This window comes from Eschrichtius robustus, chromosome 7, assembly GCF_028021215.1.
Source record: "Eschrichtius robustus isolate mEscRob2 chromosome 7, mEscRob2.pri, whole genome shotgun sequence".
Lineage (NCBI taxonomy): Eukaryota > Metazoa > Chordata > Mammalia > Artiodactyla > Eschrichtiidae > Eschrichtius > Eschrichtius robustus.
This window is the reverse complement of record NC_090830.1, coordinates 107197601-107217973: the sequence shown is the minus strand read 5'-3', so window position 1 is coordinate 107217973 and position 20373 is coordinate 107197601. Positions and strand designations below refer to the sequence as shown.

The 20373-nt window shown below is 39.9% G+C and overlaps 1 protein-coding gene and 1 pseudogene across 1 annotated transcript in view; both read right to left on the bottom strand.

Moving 5' to 3' along the window:
- Window positions 1-2500, bottom strand: part of CC2D2B (coiled-coil and C2 domain containing 2B) — a 99182-nt gene extending 96682 nt beyond the window's left edge. Inside the window, exon 1 of the mRNA XM_068548990.1 lies at window positions 2426-2500. The gene's annotated coding sequence lies outside the window, so the exon portion shown is untranslated. The remainder of the gene's footprint in view (window positions 1-2425) is intronic.
- A 7196-nt stretch (window positions 2501-9696) lies between these two features.
- LOC137767741 (52 kDa repressor of the inhibitor of the protein kinase-like) lies at window positions 9697-12106 on the bottom strand (annotated as a pseudogene).
- Between the last annotated feature and the right edge of the window lie 8267 nt (window positions 12107-20373).

Below are 20373 nucleotides of genomic sequence, written 5' to 3'. Positions count from 1 at the left end.
ACAATTCTTGTAGTTACAGCTTTTTCTAAAAGATAAGGAAATTGAAGATTAGCTATTTTTGTATCAGATGAACTGGAGGTCCACAGTCAAAGCCTGAGAATTAAAGTGAAGTAATTCATTCAACCTTTTCTGGTCCATACCAAACAGAAGGCAATTTTTATAAGTGTTTTATAAGTATAAATGTTTGCCCCTTGCTTAGCATTTAGAAATCTCTGGGTTCTGCAAATACATCCAGCAATGCCTTTATCACTATGGTGATTCCTGAAATAAAAATTCCTAAAGCCTATTCTATGTTGTGTGTAAATTTAACATTCAACCACCTGCCACTCGGTTTCAGGAGTGTTAGCAGAACAAAATTACAGGAAAATCTCTAGTGTATGAAATGGTCACAAAATGCATATTCTGGTATCTAATAATATTTCTTTGGTTAAGTATAAACTAACTAGAAATTTGTTTTTCCTTCAGTTTTTCCCCAGTTCTTGTTGAAAATAACTTCAAATGTATTAATCCACTTTTCTTCCTTAGCAGAACAGAATTCAGTCCAAAACCCAGTTTCATCTTTATCTTTGTTCATTTATTGTCACATAGTATCATGAATCCTTTCTGAACTCCCTTATAGCAATGTTTGACAAATCATGTTCTCCCAGATTTCTTTGATTTGAATGGGGATGCTATGCGAAAAAATTAGTCTCATTCAAAGTTATGATAAAATTAAAGCAATGGATAGCACTTTTTCAAAATAAAAATTTATTAAATACATGTCACCAGCTACCCTTTATTGGTACTGGGATATGGAAAAGGTGGAACTTAACCAAAATATTCCACAATTAAGTGTGACACAGCATTATTTCACAGTGTTTCACAAAAAGTATCAAGATTTCCAGGTGTTCCATTACCTAAGTTTAAAAATTAATATCTTTTAGTTAACTGTGATCTTATTTTCTAAAATGAAAACCTAGGAACCAAAGGTCTGACAAAGAATTTTCTGATCTGTGAATTTGTACACGTCTTTGAAAGGCATCAAAACTAAATCATCCATTGCTCTCAGGACTAAGCCGGAAATCATCACAACCTGCTTCTGTAGGTCAAGAAAGACTGGGTCCACTTCCCTTGAAACTTGTGGTATATAAAAATTGAGGGCTTCCCTGATGGCGCAGCGGTTAAGAATCCGCCTGCCAATGCAGGGGACACGGGACTCTATCCCTGGTCTGGGAAGATCCCACATGCCGCGGAGCAACTAAGCCCGTGCGCCACAACTACTGAGCCTGCGCTCTAGAGCCCGTGAGCCACAACTACTGAGCCCACGTGCCACAACTACTGAAGCCCACTCGCCTAGAGCCCATGCTCCGCAACAAGAGAAGCCACCACAATGAGAAGCCCACGCACTGCAACGAAGAGTAGCCCCCGCTCGCAGCAACCAGAGAGAAGCCCGCGTGCAGCAACAAAGACCCAATGCAGACAAAAATAAAATAAATAAAATAAAATAAATTTTTTTAAAAAATTGAATAAGTGACAAAACAAATTATAAAAACTGTAGTATATTTTGAAACATTATATCCAACACACAATGCAATGTAATTTTGCTACCCACAAGTTCATCATAGGATTGATAAAAATGTATTAATTCATAGAGCAACAAGGGCCATGAGGTCCAGAAACTGGACACAAGTAAGTCCTGTGATGTTATCTTTTATTTAAACCTGAAGATGTATCTTGGGTGCCTGTACTTATAGTCTCCACTGGAGAGAAACTCAAAACAAAGGCCCTTTCTGTAAGTGAGGCCAAAAGACGCTTGTGTCCACTTCCCCACCTAAGCCCTGCTCACCACTCTCTCATAAACCTTCAACTATACCCAGACCAAACTCTTCTTTATACTCCCCGCTAATTTCATCGTTTGATTTTTCCAGCTTCTCCCGTAATCTAGAGCATTCCACATTTCAAAGCCGGATTCAAACCCCACATCTTCCAGGAAATTTTTTCTGACTCTGGTCCTTCTGTGACCTCCACTAGCACTAATAATACGTAGTTTTTGTTCATTACAGTCTACCTTACAAGGCCACTTGCTGCTTACCCTACAGTGGGCTGGGGCATGAACTCATCTTCTACCCTCCACGAGTCCTAGCAAGGTGTTCAGCACACAGTAGGGACTCAATAAATAATACGGACCCGGATTCGAAGCAAATCAACCACTGCTCTCGAAAGCTATACAATGGAGTGGTCCTCAACCCTATTAATTCCCAAGGGGATGACTAATGGGTGGGCCAGGTCCCGGGGACTACAAGTCCCAGTGGCCCATGCGGGTCTGGCCCTCGTAGCCGGGGGACCCCGCTGGCTTTTTCCACAGAGCCGGTCTCCAACCAGACAAAATACTGGAGCGTCTGACAGGGAAGGGTGGGGAGGCTTTCTGAGGCAGTAAGATATTCACCTGGATGGACTGCACTTTTGCTACGTCTGGGCAGCGAAGGCAGGACGCACCGTTCACCGCATACTCAGAGGTCACCAACCGCCCGGCAGCGCTCCCGACGTCCGCTCCACAAGCTAGCCGGGCGCTTGCTCCTCGGAGCTGAACTTCGAGGCGGTTCGGGAGCATGCGCGGTGCGGCCCCTCAGCCGGTCGGGCCCGGCGAGCGCGAGGAGCCGGTGCCTTCGGGAATCTTCCGTGCGCTACGTCTGCTCACCCGGCTGCGTGGGCTTGGGGCTCGGCCCGGTCTCCGCCTAGAGCGCCCGGCGGGAGCCACGGGCTTTGATCACCCGCCGCCTGCGTCTGTGCTCCAGTGGCCGCAACTGCCCCGGCGGCTGTTCTGGAAGAGATCTGAGAGCGGGGTGGCCTGGGTCGTGAGAGCCCCGCACTTCTCGCGTTGTGGTGAAGAAGAAGCGTTATTCCCAAGGGGTGAGTATCGGCCGCGCGCTCCCCGGCCGGCGCGGGCCCGCGGTGACCACCGGAGTCGCCTCTGAGCGGGTGTTCCCGGGGGAGGATGCTTCCGAGCCCGCCGTGGAAGTGCGGTCGCCGCGCCGTCGAGATGCGCCCCGGAGCCTGTGACCCGCGTGCGGGGCGCCGAGGAGCGCGAAGACCCGGGCCGCCGGCGGGACCTGCCTCTGCCTTGCCCCGAGGAGAGAGGTTCTTAGAGTTCAGGTGCTTTGGATGTGGCATCTGAAAGAGCACCCCGAATATGCGAGGGGTTCTTTTTCTTTCCAGAGCTTGCTATTAGTGTAACCAATTGAATTATTTTGCACTCTTAAAATAGGGCATGCTGAACATGCGCACTTGTGACATGTCATCTTCGCTTAATGAAAGAAACAACTTACATTGATTTATTTTCTTTTCCCAGTGACTCACCCCGTGTTAAAATAACGAGTTAAATAAAATGTTCCGTAACTTGTCCTGGAAAACTCTGGCGGGGGCGAAGTGAGGAAACTTGCTAGTATGGAAAGCAGCACAGCAGTGTTATGTACGCTTTCATTTATTCAAATGTTCAGCAAGTGTTTAATGGCCGCTTTCTGTGTGAGGCGTTGTGCTTAGCGCTTTAATCCTAGAGAAATTTAGAAAGTGTTTAAAACTTCTAACAAGGGCTTCCCTGGTGGCGCAGTGGTTAAGAATCCGCCTGCCAATGCAGGGGACACGGGTTCGTGCCCCGGTCCGGGAAGATCCCACATGCCGCGGAGCGGCTAGGCCCGTGAGCCACAACTACTGAGCCTGCGCGTCTGGAGCCTGTGCTCCGCAACAAGAGAGGCCGTGATAGTGAGAGGCCTGCGCACTGCAATGAAGAGTGGCCCCCGCTCACCACAACTAGAGAAAGCCCTCACACAGAAACGAAGACCCAGCACAGCCAAAAATAAATAAATTAATTAATTAAAACAAAAACAAAAACAAAAACTTCTAACAAACCTTGTACATTTGGGGAAGGGGAGAGGTGGGAGTAAAGAAACTGCTGCAAAACTAATGTTCCAGGTTATATTGGTACATTATGGCATAAGTACAAGTAGAACTGAAGTTCCACTCACCTTATAATCTGAAATAATGCATACGGATAAATGTGTCCAAACCTTGAAATCATTTGGCCAAACTGTCATACTGAATAAAATCCTTGCAGGGTCTCCCATCTTTCTAGGACTCTTCTGGTATAGGAATTTAGGAACAATGAGAATGGAGAAAGAGAAGATGTCTAGAAATATTGGGTTGGCCAAAAAGTTCCTTTGGTTTTAAAATAAAAATAAAAGATACATATTTCATTTTCACCAAGAACTTTATCGAACAACGTATTCACCGTTTTGTTCCACTACCTTTTGCCATTTTTCAGGCAACTTCATAATTCCATCTTCCCAAAACTTTTTATCTTTTTGAGCAAAGAACTGTTCCAGGTGCCTTGTACAGTCTTCCAGGGATTTGAAATTTTTTCCATTAAGAGAATTTTGTAAAGACCTAAATAAATGGAAATCCGAAGGTGCAATGTCTAGTGAATACGGCGGATGAATCAGAACTTCCCAGCCAAGCTGTAACAGTTTTTGCCTGGTCATCAAAGACACATGCGGTCTTGCGTTATCCTAATGGAAGATTATGCGTTTTCTGTTGACTAATTCCAGACGCTTTTCGTCGAGTGCTGCTTTCAGTTGGTCTAATTGGGAGCAGTACTTGCTGGAATTAATCGTTTGGTTTTCCGGAAGGAGCTCATAATAGAGGACTCCCTTCCAGTCCCACCACATACGCAACATCACCTTCTTTGGATGAAGACAGGCCTTTGGTATGGTTGGTGGTGATTCATTTTGCTTGCCCACGATCTCTTCCATTCCACATTATTGTACAGTATCCACTTTTCATCGCCCGTCACAGTTTGTTTTGAAAACGGAACGTTTTCATTGTGTTTAAGTAGAGAATCTCAAGTGGAAATATGGTCAAGAAGGTTTTTTTTGGCTTAACTTATGTGGAACCCAAACATCAAAGCGATTAACATAACCAAGCTGGTGCAAATGATTTTCAGTGCTTGATTTGGATACTTTGAGTATGTCGGCTATCTCCCACGTCGTATAATGTTGATTGTTCTCAATGTCTCGATTTGATTGCTATCAACTTCAACTGGTCTACCCAACCACGGAGCATCGTCCAGCGAGAAATCTCCTGCACGAAACTTCGCAAACCACGTTTGACATGTTTGATCAGTCACAGCACCTTCTCCACACACTGCACAAATCTTTTTTTTTGCATTTCAGTTGCGTTTTTACCTTTCTTGAAATAATAAAGCATAATGTGCCAAAAATGTTGCTTTTCAGCAACATTTTGCATTTCGTCAAAATGGCTACACAAAAATTCACCAATTTTGATGAGTTTTTTTTTAATGCACACTGATATGACTGTTGTCACAATACAATCTAACAAAATTGTTTCAAAGGAAGTTAAAAACAACTAAGTGCTACCAGAGCCATCTTATGGAAAAAACCAAATGAACCTTTCGACCAACCCAATACATCTCTTAAATAGCAACATTATAGAGTATGTGTGCATATGCAAATGATATGTACTCTGTGGTGTTCCTTAAGTACACCTAACTCCTGGAATCATTATTATACAGTGGTACATGTTTTTAAAAATACATATAGCATGTATTTACTGAGATGCATTATTATAACTACACCTAATTGTTATGAACTATATAGGCCCAAATAATGAACAGGCTAAATAGAGGTAGGATTTGAGCTCTAATCGTAGACATAGTTCAGAGGGGGAAAAAAATCAACCCTAAATATATTCAAGTTTAAAGAGCATTATGTGTTTTGGGGGGAAGAAGAGGGAAGCAGTATCAGTCCAGCGGATATCTCAAACTAGTGGGCCAAATCTCATTTGCCAAAGTGTTTTGATTCAGTTTTTTGTTTTTTGTTTCTGTTTTTGTTTTAATTAATTTATTTATTTATTTATTTTTGGCTGTGTTGGGTCTTCGTTTCTGTGCCAGGGCTTTCTCTAGTTGCGGCGAGCGGGGGCCACTCTTCATCACGGTGCGCGGGCCTCTCACTATCGCGGCCTCTCTTGTTGCGGAGCACAGGCTCCAGACGCGCAGGCTCAGTAGCTGTGGCTCACGGGCCTATTTGCTCCGCGGCATGTGGGATCTTCCCAGACCAGGGCTCGAACCCGTGTCCCCTGCATTGGCAGGCAGATTCTCAACCACTGCGCCACCAGGGAAGCCCCAGTTTTTTGGTTTTTTTTTTTAAGTTGCTGTCATTTGAAGGTCAGGAGACTTAACATAAAAGTCTATATTTCTTGAAAAATCAGATTTAGAAAAACCAGATCTGTACATGGCAGTCATCCAAGGCAATAGTCAGTTGTAAGTGATTTGCAGCTCTCTTCGCTATGAACAGAAAGCCTCTACAGTTGTCCAGTCGTCCAATTTACCATCACCCCCCTCTGGCCTCTTCAGCACTGAGGCTTAGTGTAAGTTACCTTTTCATTTTATCATTTCTTTATTTGGGACATGTTTTACTTAGGTGTGTGATCCTGCCTGGCGCTTGAATTTGCAACTCCATCTATATAGGGTAAGAGGGAAGAAGGACCTTAATTTATATTACTTGTTTCCAGAATAAAGTGTCATATCGAGTCCTCCAGACAGTGCTGTGAAGGACTGTTTTGTCAAGAGGTGCGGTTACCTTCCATGATGTCAGCCTCAGAAGATGAATCTGCCTCAGATATCCCTAGAGTCCTTTAACTCAGTAAGCTGCAGTTTTGTCATCTGAACAACCTGGATGATCATAATAGTCCCTCTCCTGCCTGCCACCTGAGATTATGGTGAAATGTGACCATGAAATATGAAAGTGCTTTTTTAAATGTAAAACCATTAAACAAATTAGTTGCAATAACTCTAAAGCAGCAATTTTCTTATCTGGAGGTACAGATTTACTTTTACCTCCCAGTGACCTCTCTTCCCAAAGTGGGGGAGGGGGAGGGGAAATATATGGCCACAGACAAGAGATACTCTGATTGGGGTTGATTTAGAAAAGAACAAAAAAAATGTACAATTGCCCTTTTAAATTATAGAATATTTTGACATGAGGGGTTTTTTGGGGGGGAGGGGGAGGGGGAGAGGGAGAGGGATGATGGTAGTAAAAGAGAGAAGATGAGAGAGAGGTGAGAAATGACCTTTGCTAAACCCTGCTGCTTAACATACTTTGATCGCATCAGATTTGAACTATTATAGTCATCTAAATTTGGAGACAGATGGTCTGCTTTTGTTTTTTGAAATAAAAATTAATTTTCCCATGGATTTCTGAAGTTTTTAGAAATGTATTTCAAAGATGTTCTCTGTTTATTTGATCCAAATGGAAAACTCTTTTATTAAGCTCTCTGCCTTATTTCTTTACTTTGAGAAACTTTCCTCATATAAGAGCAATTCCTGGTAGTTACACTTTGGATCCACTCTTTCCAAGTAAAATTCTGTTCTTTGCTATATTTGTATCCTAGTGGGATTATATATGTTGTAACAGAATAACCATACTGAGTTCTATACTCATATCCAAAACAGTTGGGATCTTCAATTCCATACAGCTGTGTCTCCCTCTTACTCTACTTCTTTGCCCATTTTTCGGAGCTTTTCTGTCACAAAACCAGAGGGTCTGCCATGAGAAGGGCAGTTGTAGCCCAGTATGGGGATGAGGGGGATGAAGTCCCTGAATCCTGAAAATTGGGAACAGAGTACTGTCATACATGATTCTTGCCAAACATCGGGTGAGTTTAAGCTGGGACCTCACTCTCTAATGTAAATATTCAAAATTGATTTATATTTTTAAGTAGTGTTCTATAAATGTACTATCTAGAGTTTAAAATACTGTTTCATGTTCCAAACTATACTCATGCTTCAAGGGGTAACCTTTAGTTCTCCTTTGAAATTTACAGTTATCTTGTGTGAGTCTCTGATGAGTTTTTAAGCTTTGATTTTATTTTCTAAATGTATATATTAATGACAGAAGAGTATAAACATTATTAATCTTTTTATTTTGAGATTCATTAATTGCCTGAGTTTCTTAGAGTTTTTATCTTTTAATAGTATAGCCACCAAAACTAATACTGATGTTTAACCTTAATAACCAAATAAAGTCCCAATGTCTTTGGCAGCTCGGCACCGAAACAGTATTATGAAAGTTTCGTTTAAGATCCAGAGATCAGTAAACCCTACCCTGCCTCTAGTTTCTGTCATACTTGGTAAACACCCAGAAAACTTCATGTGTATCACAGGTTCAGCACCCCAAATTCCCTGAACTGACTGTCTGCAGGACCATAACATCTAAGACTGTTCAGTATTAAAAATCCTAAAGTCTGACTTTCTCCTCTCCTTCTTCTCTTCTCCTTCTTCATCTCTCCCTCTCCCTTATTTTTCTATACTTAATCCCTCACCTCATGAAGACCCTGTCTCTTGACTACCATTTTATCATCAGTAGTCTCTGTCAATAGATTAACTTTCTTCCTTGTCTAGCCACATTACTTGGTTTATTATTTATTCACACCAGTATCTAAACTTTCCTTGCCTTTTGTCTTTCTTCCACTTTTTCCCAGCATACTCTCCACTCTAGTTCAGTTTAGCCATTTGCTTTTTCAACAGATATATATATATAAATGTAACTAAATTCTAGTAGTGAAAAATCACATAACCAGATTATTGTGGTGATGATATGTCATGATCTGTAATGTAGCTAGCCATTCTTTCCTTTTCCTACCCATAGCTACTGTTCTTTTATCATTCCTTAAACTTTCTACCCCACTTTTTTTTAAAAAACAAAATTCACATTTTGTTTAGGTTGAAAAAAACTATACAAAATTGATTTTCTTCACCAAAAATTACAGCAATATTTTCTGTGTTATTCCTAGAAACCACAAAACACTTATTTTTGTAGGTTTTCTAGGTTTTGCTTGTAAATCAAGATGAGGCAGTAGATACAGTCATGGAAAAAGACAGAAAAAAACAGGCAAATCAGTTGTCAGTATCCATGGCCTCTGATCCTGTCTTGACCATGAAACAGAAGTGTTCAACATGTACCTGCCAAAAAGCTTATGAAGATGTAGGCTCAATAAAGGAATATAAACAACAACCAGATGTGGAACAACAATGGCAGGCTCTTCCATTCAAACTTTAACTATAACTTGTTCCTTTAACTTCATTTGATAAAGACAAAATCTACACTGAAATCCTTGTTTGGCAAGCTCACATGTTTCTCTTACAGTCTGATAATTTTCTTAACAGTCCCTTACAGATTTTTAACAGCATACTTAAAACTCCTACTATTCAAAGGTCAGTCATGAGCTTCATTGTAATGTTTATAAAATGTATTCCTTCCTCCCATACCTCCTCAAAATTTATTTCTTCAAAGAACTGATAACTCAATACCTGACAATTGGATCCACAGTGATAAATGTTAATGTCTAAAATGACTTAACTAATACAATTCCAAAGTGCCATTAGCAGAGATCACACAGTGTAACATGGTACTTTCAATGCTATCTTCTGGAAGAACAGTTAGGTCTCCAAAGCATGGAACTTCAAACAGGCCATTTAAACAGGCAGATTATCAATGACTAATGTACTCAATGGGAGGCCTACAGGTCAAGATATTCAGTGATTAAGTGGCCTACGTACACCTTACAACTTTTCTGTAAGGTATTTTTAGATTTCTTACAGATTTTTTAAAATATCAAATATAAGAGAGAGCCTATTTTAAAAGTCTCTTAGGTATTTTCAATGGTTTCTAAATTATCTATAGGAAGCTCTGACTTACTTATATAGAGTTTGATAGATGTATCCACCATTAAATCCAAATCGTGTTTTGTATCCAAATTTATGTTCAGCAAAGCCAAGTTACTTGACCTTTGGTCTGTCAAAGTGTTCCTCAGGTATGCTTTGAGACGCTTTTGCCGATTTTCATAGCGTTCATTCTCAACCTTCATCACAGGAAGAATACGTAGGACCTTCAGCAATGCATAAACATTAGGAAAATCTTGATGTCTGCCAGATGAAGAGCTTCATAAATAGTGGATGGAAGTTCTGTATTTTTCCCTCTGTGTTTCCACTTGATTCTCCAACAATGCAGCTCAGCAGAGAGTGTGTCAGGATTAGGTAAATCACTTCTGTGCATGCCAGCATGATGCTCCTCTAATGTATTGAATTTGAGCTGTCCCATAACAGAGGGTACCAGACATAAGCATTTAAGAGCTTTGAGGTGCTGTTCTGAGAATATATCTTTCAGTTCCTAAATAATGTGTTCCACTGTTGGAACACTTAAGGGTTTCTTTATAGTAACTCTCAGAGGTTAGCTGAGATTCCAGGTTACTGTGCTGAGCTCTGTGCAATTTCCCTGGGAGTTTCATCTGAATATCAAGTTTGGCTGCCAAATTTGTGGCTTCCTCAAACCAAAATTCATGATAAACTTCGATATTTTCCATCACTTCATTTAGTGAATGCAGCACTGCAGTCAAACTACTGGCTGCATAGTGAATGCAGCACTGCAGTCAAACTACAGGCTGCAGAGAAGACATCAGAAGTTTGCCCCTTAAGATTTTTCCCAAAGACTCTTGTAAAAGATAGAACATTTTTAAGAACAATGGTAACGATGAAATCAAAATCTGTTACTGCACTATAGAGTACAAATGCTCGGCCAGCTATACAGTTATTCCATCTAACATTTGTGTCACTATTTATACCATCTAAACATAAAACAAGTGCTTGTAGGAGATCCACTAAGATTTCAAAAGCATCATGCCTGCCTGTCCACTGGAGAATGGCAAATTTCCTTCAGTTCTTTGCCCCTTTCTTCATTGCTCTGAAAGAGGATAGAAATTACATTGTCAAGCTCTAAAAGTAGTTGTGGTGATGGATGGAAAAAAGAACAAACTTCCTCAATTGTTCCTAATGCGACAGATACTCCCATAACAGGCAGTGATCTTGTCAACCACATATTTAAGGCACAGGAAGAGCAGAGTGTGTAGATAGCTTGGGGATATTTCTCTAAAAGTCTAGAAGCAACAACTTTCATTTTGGAAGAAAATCCACTGGACACAATGTAAGCCTGGCCGCAACAGTTCTCCATGTTTAATCCCCACTTCTCAGTTATTGTAGTGTGAAATTTCACAGCCAAAATTTCTGCATCAGCTTCATAAGGCAGGAAGCCCACAGATTCCTCTCTCAGGTTGTGAGCTTCGTCAACAAACCTCACCAACACAGGCAGGTGCTCTTCCCCTGCTATGTCCACCACATCGTCAGTGATGATGGAAAAGAAGTGAGTCTCCCACTTCCCTGAGGGTTTCTTGCCGAATGCAGCTCTCACAGATCTCTAGCATCTGTTTCTGCTGTGTTTTCGAACAGAAAAATGTGTTAACTGCTGTTGTCTCAAAGCGCTTTCTCAGAACCTCTTCGCCAGAATTGATCCGGCACTCAGGCAGTGCTTGAAAGTTATCAGGAGTAAAGAGACCTTCTGGGATTTCATCAGCTTCATGTCCATCCAGAGGTATGTTCTGTTTTTCCATAAGAATCAAAATTTCAAATAAAGATTTTAAGTATTGTTTTCCTTCTCTTCAAGGGTTAAGGGTAAAATGTCTCCATCCTGCTCTTCACCCCCTTCTTCTGCACTGGGATTCTGAGCATTGCTGTTGTTTATTTCCTTATGTTTTGGTTCCTGTTAAGAGGTTTCACCAATTTTCGTCTGTTTCAGTGTCCTGATTTCATCTTCACTCAATTCTTTTATTCGTTTTCTGTGTCTACTGTGTGGATTATTCAAATGGCTGGTAAGATCAAATGTTGTTGGTATTGCATTATCTCGAAGAACTGTCCTATAAGGACTCTCCCAATGACTTCACAAGTATCTGCTTCAGTTAATTTTGAGAAATAAAATAACCCAATCATTCTTTAGTTTTCTGATGCCTCTGCAAAATGTATAGTTCTACAGATCATATAAGTCTCAAAGTGTCTGGCACACACATCGATAATATTTAGTTGATCGGATGTTTTATCTTCTAAGTCTGCTCTCTTACAATTCTCCACCCACTTCTGGCATCTGGCTGGATCCCGCTGGAACGTGAAAAAGGCCGGGTCCGACTGCGTGCTCTTCCACGTGCAGTTGGGGGCCTCGCAGAAGTTCGGCATCGTTGTCTGCCAGCCGGCCGGCCCAGGCCTCCCCTCCCCGCCTCCTCAGGGCGGCCAGCCCGCCTGTCTGGGCCGGGGAGTGGAGCCGGCCCTCCTTAGGGCCGGCGCGCCGGGGGGCGGGGCCTCTACCCCACTTTTGACCTTGTACTTTCAGCTGCTGGCATTGCTTTCTCGGGGGAAGTAGACTCTCAGTCATGAACTGCAGCACTGACTGCCAGGCCAGCTTAACTTCATCAGCAGGTATCCTTCTCTCCTCTCTCAGATGAAAAGGTACCCTTTTTTTCTACACAGCTGATCTTATATGTGTCCTAGATTCCATCCATTCTGTCTCTCCTGAGGCTTTGTTTCATCATTTAACCTTTTCTTTTATCTTTAGTATACCCTTTCCCCACCTTCCCATACCAGCTTCATTTCCCCTTTCCAACAACAACAACAAAACCAGAAATTGGATTTTTTCTGATTGGATTATTTTCTGATTTCTGCTCTCTTTCCTCTCCTTCACAGTCAGACTTGTAGAAAATGGAATCCTCTCCCTACCCCATCACCTATTAACTCCTCCACCCACAATATTCTAGTTTCCAGCACCTGTTGTGCTGCCAAGGACTGCACAGCATGCGGGATCTTAGTTCTCCAACCAAGGATCAAACCTGTGCCCCCTGCAGTGGGAGCGCAGTGTCTTAATCACTGGGCTACCAGGGAAGTCCCGTGCCAAGGACTTTCTAATTGCCAAAGCCAGTATACCTTGTTAGACCTCTTAAATGCACTTGGCTTTACGGACCACTTCCCAGTCTTGAACTTCTCTTCCTCGGTTTCTTTAACATCAGTTTCTACCGTTCTTCTCCTATCTCTTACACCATTTAAAATTTTCTATACTAATTCTCCTGGGGTCTTGCTCTAATTCCTTTTTCTGGGATTTTTTAGTTGTTTTCTTCTCTTTGGCATATAAACATGTTCAAGTTAATCTAAACAAAGCAAAAAACAAAACAAAAAACCAAAACTCTTCTCCTCTGCTGCCCTTAATTGTTGTTCTACAGGGTTTTGTCCTTGATCCTTTTCTCTTTTCATTTTGTGTTGTTCCCTTGAGTAGTATCATAGCTTCAACTACCACCTGTAGGATAGTGGTTCCTAAATCTATCCTTAGCCCAGATTCTTCACCCAAGCTCCAGATTGTCTGTGACACCCTTAACCCAATGTCCAAAGCACTCAGTATGTGTGGAGTTCAAAACCAACCTTGCCTCACAAAACTTATTCTCTATATTTCCTATTTTTTAATGAAACCAGTATCTATTCAGTCAACCCAAGTTAAAACTAAGAGCAACTCTGAAATTACATTTTTAAAAACATTCCACACACAGCACATTATTTGATTCTGAATCATAAACAGCTTTCCTTTGAAGCCTGTCTTTGTCCTCATTGCTCTGCTTTAGTAGCCATCATCTCTTGACAGTAGCCTCCTAATTGATTTCCTTGTCTCCAAGCTGCCCTCTTCTGGTTCATTCTTTATATTATCAAATAACATACAAGGGAATCCCCATAAGGTTATTATGTTACAAATTGTGTATAAAACATGTTATTTTATTGCACTATTTTCATTTTTATTTTTTCATATTGTTTAATGTTTCATTACATTTTATAGATAAACTCATCGGTGTTTGTTGTACTAATGGAATTAACAGAACAGGATACCTTATATGTAGGTATGAATGGTATTGGTGCTATATTTTCAAGTCTGTCTTCTTGAGAAGAAAATTTTAAAATTCACCCTTACCTACTCTGTAAAATTGAAATCGTATTTTTATTCAGGTACCTTACTGAAGGCTGGGATCCAAATACAGCAATACAAGGTATTTTTATAAAGTTCAGCTAAAAGCAGGGACCAATGTTATGAAAATGTCTAGTGTCATGTAAATGAATATGGATGAAAATGTGGATAATAACGCTTTTTTTCCTTTTTATTCTGTTATTTGCTTTGCTGTTAGCACCTTTTCAACTTAATACATTTTAACTAGATTTTTATTTAATATAGCCATTTACTCAAAAAAAAAAAAAAAACCCAAAATAGGAACCTTAAAAATTAAGGTAGTAATGTATTTATATTAAATATTTCTCTGTAGATTTTTAGAATCTCATCACTGCTACCATAATAAATCATTTTTTTTACATAATCTGTTAGTTGGTTAGAGAAATCAAGGATCTTTTCACATAATTTATCTCATTAATCTTGTTTGATCAACACTAATCCTTCATTGATTATTTTTAGCTTCTGGTGAGACCCATGGTCATTGAATGTATGGATGTGTATACTTAAAGGATCTCAAAACTCGACCCATGAGCAGGCAAATTTTAAACCCCATTGTGAGTTGTTCAAGGATCTTATTCCTTTAGTAAAGTTCCTTTGTTTTTTTTTTAATAAATTTATTTATTTATTTTTGGCTGCGTTGGGTCTTCATTGCTGCGTGCAGGCTTTTTCTAGTTGCAGCGAGTAGGGGCTACTCTTCGTTGTGGTGCGTGGGCTTCTCATTGTGGTGGCTTCTCTTGTTGCAGAGCATGGGCTCTAGGCACGTGGGCTTCAGTAGTTGTGGCGCACGGGCTTAGTTGCTCTGCGGCATGTGGGATCTTCCCGGACCAGGGCTTGAACACGTGTCCCCTGCCTTGGCAGGCAGATTCTTAACCGCTGCGCCACCAGGGAAGTCCCAAGTTTCTCTTTTATCCTTTGCAGTTTTCTTAAATTAAAATCTTCATTACAACTCTCATTGTTAAATATGGAAAGCAAAAGAAAACTAATTTGTTTATTATTAGAACACAGAGTTAGGCCATAACTAATTTTTGTGCTTAGTATATCCAGAAGTTTTAGAAAATTTAGAATTCTAAAGTTAGAATTTAGAAACTATCCTAAAGAATATTAATCATAGTTACAAATCTCAAATTCTTATCTGTCCAAAAATTCAGACTTTGTTATCTCCTAAATTTGGCACCATAGGGCATGGAAGAAATTACTTTGAACTGGAAAAGCTTTAAGTATATAGGTATTATCAGTCAGTCATCTTTACCATAGGAGGAGCCTTGGAATGCTTCTTCTAGAATGATAATTTCTGAACTTGGCAATATAGCAGAATCAGCTGGAGAATGTTTTAAAAAGACAGATTCCTGGGACCTACCATATGAGATGCTGATTTAACAGACTTAATATGGTGGGGAGGGGTGTCAGGAACTTCATTTTTCAAAGCTGCTGAGGATTGGGAACCAACATGCTAGACCATATAAATTGACAAACTCGAATTCCTGGACTGCCAGTTGAGTAAACTGACAAATGTACCCCTAAGTAAGTGAATGATTTGACTTCCTTGATGGAGCTATTGATCATAATCTATTGTAATATTTTGAGATTGCCTTTTAGGACTAGCAGCATAGTAGGTATTAAGCCATTTATTTTATTTTTATTTATTATTTTTAAAAATAAATTTATTTACTTATTTATTTATATATTTATTTTTGGCTGCTTTGGGTCTTTGTTGCTGCGTGTGGGCTTTTCTCTAGTTGCGGTGAGTGGGGGCTACTCTTCGTTGTGGTGTGCGGGCTTCTCATTGCGGTGGCTTCTCATTGCGGAGCATGGGCTCTAGGCGCATGGGCTTCAGTAGTTGTGGCACACAGGCTCAGTAGTTATGGCTCACGGGCAGAGCACAGGCTCAATAGTTGTGGCACACGGGCTTAGTTGCTCCGCAGCATGTGGGATCTTCCCGGACCAGGGCCCAAACCCGTGTCCCCTGCATTGGCAGGCGGATTCTTAACCACTGAGCCACCAGGGAAGTCCCAAGCCATTTATTTTAGAAGCAAACAGGTAAAAGATGCTGTTGCTTCTTGAGGTCTGTACTGTTTCATGATACTATGTATCATCAGAGAGGAGCATATTTTTCTTTGGCAGGAAAGCCTGTGCCCACTTTATTTAAAAACTGCATCAAGCAAGTTACTTGGACATACGTTTTAAAATATGGGCCAGGTTACAACTTGTTTATTCACTTTGAGATTGAAATTCAATGATTCAACAAATATTTATTGAATATAATATTCTAGGCACCATTCTGGGTGTTGCTGATACAACAGTGAACAGAATAGACTAACACCCCTTCCTTTACAGAGCTTACATTCTAGTGGGAGACAAACAATAAACAACTTAAATAAGTACAATATATAGCTTGTGAAACGGTGATAAGTGCTGTGGAAGAAAGTAAATGTGGGAAAAGGAATAGAAAATGTCAGGGTGATGGGGTAAAGGTTTAGAATTAAAGGGATCGTCATGGAAAGCCTCTCTAAGAAGATGACGTATGGTTAAAGACCTGAAGGGAGAGAGGGAACAAGCCATGTGCATATTAGGTGTCATTTGTGACCGTACCCAGCTTGGACCCTACTGTCAGCCATCTTCAGTGTCCTTAGCAGGACCCTAGATTCATTCATTTCCTTAACTTTCTATTCTGCTATTATGGTAATTCCCAATCTAGGGTAGTTTTCAACAGCTCCTCCTCCTGAGCTGATGAGTATCATAACCAAACTATGTTAGTCTGACGGTAAATTTAAATTATTTAACGCTCCTCTAGTGCTGCTGTTCGTTAAACTGGACAGATGAAAGAAAAATGAGTGAAGAGAAAATACAAAGGCAAGAAAATGAACAGTTATAGACCACTTGTTAGAGAAATTTGGCAATAAATGGAAAGAGGATAAATATGATAACACCTACAGGAAGCTGTAGGGTCTGTTTGCTTATCACTGTGACCATATGACAAACGTGAGTGATACTCTGACGCTAATCCTTGCAGAATTTAAGCAGTAATACAATATCTGTGCTATTCCATGCTTTAAAGGTCTTTGCAGAATACCTGCAAATACTGAAACTAAGCAGCATTGCCATCTTATACAAATTACCAATTAACCATGACTTACTTCCTCAGAGCCTTGGCTCTTAAGGTCCTGGGATAATGTAAATTTATCCAGAGACTATTGGCTGGACAAAAACATAGGAGATTTTCTTGTCCTTGCGCATCCTCCACGTCATAGGTGTAAAGTAGTGCCCACGCTGAACCAACTCAAGAGAAAGTTACTTTTGGAAAGACTGTTTATAAGCTCCAAAATTGAAATGAGGACCCAAGTCCCTTTCTACTAGTTCTGTTCCTCTACTTGACCCAGCACTGTAACTGTTCACATCCGTATAAGGGGAAAGGCACTGGGCGTAGAGAGATTTTATTGGAGAAAATTTACGGCCACCTTTACCCTTTTCCTGAAAGTTCTTTGATCTGACCATGCTTTAGAAAACTCCTGAAATTCATATGTCAAATAGGGAAAGCAGACATTATTCACTTATATTCTTGCTTTCAGAGACTTTAACTAAATTCAGAGTCTAAAGATAAAATTTCTTATGAAAAAAACTTTAAAGGGGAAAGTGTAGATTTTTTTATTATTTTAAGGTATTCTTTGAACTCTAGCAGTGAATGGAGATGAAAGCAAAGTATGAAAGTGTCCTGCTTCCCTTTAAGCTAATTGCTAATTCTTTTAAAATATATTCTCATTATGATTTGAAAAGGTATTTCTAGTTCAACTTCTACATTTTAACTATCCAAGAGTTCAGCTAGCCCACAGGAAGTCCTACCTATTACCTCCCAAAGGATTGTGTTTATTGAGAGTTTTAGATTTGAAGAAAGTAAAAGCTTTCTTCCAAAGCTTTAGTATAGATTTTTATAGCCAGCCAGGTTACAGCTAAATACCTCCCTGTTATGGGTCTTAGTGTTCACTTGATGTTCTTCTCATTAGGTTCCCAAACTCCTAATCATGTCCACTTCTTCAGGTTAAGCTTTGAATACTCCAGAAACTCTTCACATAGGGCACCATAACTATGGGCTAGCATTTTTCTTGCCTTTTCCATTTGAGTCTTTCAGTGTGAACCTAGTTTGGCCCTAAAGACAGCATATTCTATACAGGGTTAGCAAACTGTTTCTTAAAGGGCCGGATAGTAAATATTTTAGGCTTGCAGGCCATATAGCCTCTGTCACAACTACTGAAGTCTGCCATTGTAGCCTGAAAGCAGCCATAGACAACATAAACAAATGGGCGAGGCCGTGTTCGAGTAAAACTTCATTTACAAAAACATATCGCTGAGTTTCCCAACCCCTGTTCTATACAGTTCCCATCTGCTATGGGTTAATTTTATTTCCTTCCTCAGGGCTAAGACAAAACGAATTTGCACTTTGTCTTATCATAACTTGAAGAATATGCTGTACCATCACTCTTCCCATTTCACTATCCTAGTACCTATTTAAGCCTTCTAGATGTCTTAAACACCTGGTTCACATCTTTTTTTGAGGTGAGATTCCTATAAGATAAAATTAACCATTTTAAAGTGAACAATTGAGTGGCATTCAGTGCACTCACAAAGTTGTACGACCACCACCTCTATCAAGTGAAGAAACATTTCATCACTCCACATCCACTAACCATCTGCTCCCCATGACCCGTTTCCTCAATCCCTGGCGACTATCAATCTGTGTTCTGTCTCTATGGATTTACCTATTCTTGATAATTCATATAAATGGCATCATACAATATATGATCTTTTGTGTCTGGCTTCTCTGACTTAGCATAATGCTTTCAAGGTTCATCCACATATAGCATAAATTAGTACTTCATTTCTTTTTATGGCTGAATAATGTCCTATTGTATGTATATACCACAGTTTGTTTATCTATTCATCTGTCTATGGACATTTGGGTCGTTTCCACCTTTTTGCTACTGTGAATAGTGGTGCTGTGAACATGCATGTATATGTATTTGTTTGAGTACTTGTTTTCAACTTTTTTGATTAATGGATATGAGAGAACAGTGATTTGCAAATATCGCTGTTTGGGGATTACTTAAGGGCTTGTGAAATGTAGACTTCCTTGTCTCATGTTACACCTGGGGAATCAGAATCTCTGAAGAGGGACCCAGGAATTTTTATGTTTTTTATGCACTCAAAGTGATTCTGCTGCCAATAGGCCACATTTGGGAATTGCTATAATAACAAGCTTAGGATTCAGAATTGAAATTGATAAGCCAAAATGTTGAGCTAAAACCAATAAGATGGAATTTACTGAGAAAATAATACAGTCCTAAAACTGTTGATTTTTTAAAGATTGCACTGACAAGATGTGGAGGCCTGTTCTAGTCATTCATATGAAAAACAGCAGGGCAGGGAATTTTACTTGATGTAGTATGATGCAGCTGATTAAAAAGCGAATATACTTTAAAGGTTGACATTTAAAGTTTCATATTGGGATCATAGGAAATAGTAGGCTTACTATACACTTCTGCCACATTTCAAGTACTGAGTTCAACTCTATATATCACATTTTCAATCACTGAAAAACCAAGTTGGGTAATAACCGAGTCTCATCTCTTCTGTATATAGCATTATCCAAAGGAATTGAAATCAGGATCTCAGAGAGATACCTGCACTTCTATTTTCACTACAGCATTATTCCCAACAGTCCAGATATGGAAACAACCTAACTGTCCATCAACAGATTAATGGATAAAGAAGATGTGATACATACATACAATAGAATATTATTCAGTCTTAAAAAACAAAAAAGAATCTAACATTTGTGACAGCGTGGATGGATGTGAAGGACATTGTGGTAAGTGAAATAAACCAAACACAGAAAGACAAATACTATATGATCTCATGTATATGTGCAATCTAAAATAGTCAAACTCATAAAAGCAGAAAGTAGAATGGTGGTTACCAGGGGCTGGGAGGGGGAAGATTGGGGGAAGTAGGGTGTTTTCAGTCAAGGGATACACAAGTTTCATTTATGCCAGATGAATAAGTTCTGGAGATTTAATATATAGCATGGTGACTATAGGTAACAATACTGTACTGTATACTTGAAATTTGCTAAGAGGGTAAATCCCAAGTGTTCCGACGAGACACACACACACACACACACACACACACAAGCTAACTAGTTGAGATGATTGATATGTTAATTAACATAACTGTAGTGATTATCTCACAATGTATACATCAAATCATCAAGTTGTATACCTCAAGTATACAAGATTAAAAAAAAACTTTTAAATGTTTGTTGGATTCAACTATCTTGTACAAACTACCATTCCATTCTCTTGATCCATTATCAAGTTTTAAAAAACACCTTCTCGGTAACAACCCAAGTGCCCATCAACAGACGACTGGATTAAGAAGATGTGGTACATATATGTACAATGGATTATTACTCAGC